Here is a 4495-nt window from a genome sequence, read left to right as displayed (position 1 = left end):
TGAATGAGCAGAATGGAATGGATGCTAAAACACGGAATGGAGTTTTATTAATTGGGCATAAATCAAGTGGAATGGATTTGACTGATGACATAAGACCATAAATTGGCAATCATCATTTTTTATTTTAACAGTCACATAGTAATATTAAATGGCATGAGGGTAGGGTTTGTTATCTGTTAGTCTCTGTGCATGTACATGCCTTCTTTCAGTTTCGTGAATTCTTGTACACATTTTGTTTAGATATGATGTGGTATAATATATGGTTCTGTTACTATGGAATGTCACTGTTGTATGGCCAGAGGAAATTTTGCCATATCCTAGGTTTTGGTGAAATGCGGCCACTGTGTGGATGTATTTTATGGTTATTCAGTCTCTGCAACGGTGGTGAACGCTGTCATTGTGTTCGTGGTATTACAAATTATTATTAGTATGAGAGTAAGGTGCAGACAGCAAGTTGTGCTGATGGTAAAACTCCAGACTGTCATGTTTACCATGAATTTGAGCTTAACACTAGAACTACCAAGGCAGTCATTTTGACCGTTTTTAAAATTTGCAATGTAACAACTTTGTTGAAATAAAACCCATATAACTACAGTACCCTGACTTTTCTTAAATATATGTATATTTTATTCTAACATTGTTGCTTTATTAAAATTACAAAACACAAAAGAGTTCTGAGTATTTCTAACTCGAACTGCCATGGCGGTCAAAGTGAAAAAGAAAGACTTTCCCGTGCACCGATGGCTGCTCTACATTCACCCATTTACCCACTGAGGGTGTGGCATGTATGCGCTTAAGACCACCATCCTTCGACTTATTCTTTGCTCAGCTCGGCAGTTCAACTCACCTGGGACCAATCTCATCTCTTTGAGATCGACTTTCCGGCAATTTACTTCTGCAAACTTCATCAAGCTCCGTTGAACACCACTCCGATTTCCGGAAGAACTCAGCGAATTACCTCACACGGCGATCCATCAGCACTCTCTCTCAACATGCAACGGAGTCCTTATAGGGGGGGGTAGGCTGAACTAAAGCACGTGCGCACCCATTGCCAACAAAACACAGACATCAGTTTCACTCACCGCATGTGGTTCATGTCCGGCATATTTTAGCGCTGGGACGACTCCATATATGAGTTTCAAACGATCTCCAAATCCAGCATTATATCCACCATTTATATAACATTCATCACCCAAATGCAGTGAACAAACAAACACCTGAACTTCGCGAATGTATGCTCTCTCTCTCTCTCTCCTGCACATAAGTGAAGTGTCGTCTGCGCATTCTCCTTCTCCTGCTCTCCTTGCTGCCGCATGGGCGTGGCGTGTGCTTTTCCGGTAGAATTGTCCAATAAGAGACTAAGAAAAATTGTTACGAAACAGTTTTATATGTTCGAAAAAAACTTTCCGAAACCTGTACGGTCGCTGGGGGAGTGCATCGAGCACAGAAATACTACGTAATACGCCCAACTCGTTTTTTGACAAGTTGACCATGTTAAGCATGAGAAGACAGCATGTTAACATTGTAAAGAAGTCAGAATGCATGACACACCGTTGCAGCACCCCTTGTTTTCCCCTTAATTTGTTAAGGTGATTTTTGCGAGAGAACGTCTTGGTTATAGATGTAACCTCGGTTCCCTGATGGAGGGAACAAGATGTTGTGTCGAACCGACAGAATGGGGTTTGTCTTGAGAACCTATCATCTTCTGAGTATTTAGAAAAGGCCAATGAAAATTGGCGAATGAAATTTGCATGCCGGACTCCTCCCTGGATGTCCGGTATAAGAGGGAAGCCGGCGTGCTCATTCATTCACCTTTGGTCTGAGGAGCCTTAAGCATCCTCCCCCGACCGCTGGGGTGGGCAGCCAGTGTTGTGGCATGAGAGACACAACGTCTCGTTCCCTCCATCAGGGAACCGAGGTTACATCCGTAACCAAGATGTTCCCTTTCTGTCGGTCTCTCGACATTGTGTCGAACCGACAGAATGGGGTTCCTATGGGGACTCTGTAGCCAGTGGAGCGGTCGCATGTGCATCGACCCGAGGGGGACCACCCCCACCGAGGATGCCATGTATCCCAGGAGCCTCTGAAAAAGTTTCAGGGGGACCGCTGACTGCCTGAAAGCTTCAGGCAGTTCAACACTGACTGAGCGCACTCTGAAGTCAGTCGCGCTGTCATGGGGACAGAGTCGAGTTCCATACCGAGAAAGAGGATGCTCTGCACCGGGGAGAGCTTGCTCTTTTCCCTGTTGACCTCTAGCCCCAACCGATCTAGGTGCCGGAGCACCAGGTCCCTGTGTGTGCACCACAGATCTCGAGAGTGAGCCAAGATGAGCCAGTCGTCGAGATAGAGATAGTTTAGTACCCGCACGGCTTCCACGACCTTAGTAAAGACCCGTGGAGACAGGGACAGACCGAAGGGGAGGACCCTGTACTGATATGCCTGTCCCTCGAACACGAACCGTAGGAACGGCCGATGTCGAGGGAGGATAGAGACATGAAGAACGCATCTTTCGGGTCGATTGCCATGAACCAAACCTGACACCTGACGGACGTCAGGATGCGCTTCTGTGTGATCATCCTGAAAGGCAGCTTGTATAGGTGCCTGTTCAGAACACAGACCCAAGATAGGGCGCAGCCTCCCCGCCTTTCTTGGGGACAATGAAGTACAGGCTGTAAAACCCGTTGAACATCTCGGCTGGTGAGACGGGCTCGATCACTCCCTTCGCCAGAAGGGTGGCGACCTCGGCCCAAAGTACGGGAGCATCCTAGCCTCTGACTGAGGTATAACGGATGCCCTGAAACTTGGGTTCGCGTAGCCGAGACGGATCGTCTTCCCTAGCCAGCCTGGTTCGATGGCTAGCAGTACGGATTCCTTGCCGGGGGAGGTCCCCCGGGGAGGAGATCGGCTCTGCTGCTTTTCCTGCCAGGCGACTGCGCAGCTCAACGCACTGTCTGACTGAGAGTGCTGAGGGCTGGTGTTTATACTCGACATTGCGCTTCGCCGTGATGCAACGTCGAGTTTGCCGTTCATCGTCGTGCAGAGGGTGGGAGCGGCTGTGATAACCCAGAGAGAGAGGAAACTCTCTTTTTCGAGAGTAAGTGGGCGCTAGCCCCCCGGAGGGGGCCAGCAGATGGAGAGACGGGGCAGGATCCGTCCCTATCTGATTTCCCAGCGACGTGGCTGGGGTTGGGCCCAATGGTAGCCTCAATCCCCCTGAGGTCTTCCCATGAGGGCCGCGGCTGCTGATGGGGCGATGGTCTCCTCTTCGCTGTCTCCTCCAGGGGGGGCCGCCTGAGTGGGGGGGGGCGCCAGAGCTGGAGGGCGTCGAAGAGGACCAGGGCTGCTGGGAAGCAGACGGTGCACGGGACTCGATGGCCGAGTCGCGGCATGGAGGACTGCTTCTTTACTGTCGAGAACTGCGGCTCGACAGTAACACCAACCAGCCCCCTCCTTGCGAGACGGGTGCGTCGAGAAAGCGGACCTTCTCGGCGTTACTCATCTGCGCAAGGTGTTTCTCATGGACCACAAGTGTGGACATCGTCCGACCCAGGGCCCGCGTGGTCACCTTGGTCGCCCGTAGAGTGAGGTCGGTGGCGGCGCGGAGTTCCTACATAAGCGCTGGGTCGGTCTTACCCTCGTGGAGCTCTCTCAATGCCCTGGCCTGGCAGGAGCCATAGCGTGGAGAGAGGAGGCAGCTTGGTCCGCCGCAATGTAAGCTCTTGACACCAGAGATGCCGAGACCCCACATGCTTTGGACGGGAGTCTAGGTCGAGCCCTCGACGTATCCTCTAGCTGTCTCAACCTCGAGGGAAGAGAGGGTGACAGAACTTTGTTTGATGTGAAACGTGCCGGAAAGGGGGCGTTCCAGGTCTTACTAAGTTCCTCATGCACTTCCGGTAAACACGGCACTAGGGGCGGGTGCGGCTTATAGCTGCGCTCAAACCCGATGCGCCATGTAGCCAGCCGCGAGCGCCGGGAGAGGCAGTGCGGGCACTGCAACCAAATACTCACGGGGGCCGGGAAAGCATGGCTGACATTTCGACGTCCGCTTCTTCCTGGGCTCGACCCCCCGAGGGAGGGAGCCCGAGGAATCGTCGGAGTCGGATGGCAATACGTCACCCCCCGATGCTGCAAGAGACATCTCATCATCACACATCATGTCCGAATACGTGATTGAGGAATAAGACGGTGGGACCGTCTCCTGGGGAACGGTCAGACGAGCGAGACGAGGTGCGAACGGTCCATGAGCTAGTGGCTGGCGGATTATCGCTCACAGTAATCCTCATATCACCCTCGCTGCTTGCCGTAGCGGACGGCAGGGCCGTAGTCCTGCCGCCACGGAACGGGGAGCAAACGAGGTGGTGGCTGAGTCCCGTGGGAACACAGCCACCCGTGACGCAACGTCTGAATCGTCACCGTATCGTATCCACAACGTCTGCCCCAGCGTACTGGAAGCAGGCATTGTGTCCGTCCCCCTCCTCGATGAGTGTGTTGC

This window comes from Triplophysa rosa, linkage group LG12, assembly GCF_024868665.1.
Source record: "Triplophysa rosa linkage group LG12, Trosa_1v2, whole genome shotgun sequence".
Classification (NCBI taxonomy): Eukaryota; Metazoa; Chordata; class Actinopteri; order Cypriniformes; family Nemacheilidae; genus Triplophysa; species Triplophysa rosa.
This window is presented reverse-complemented; position numbering follows the sequence as displayed.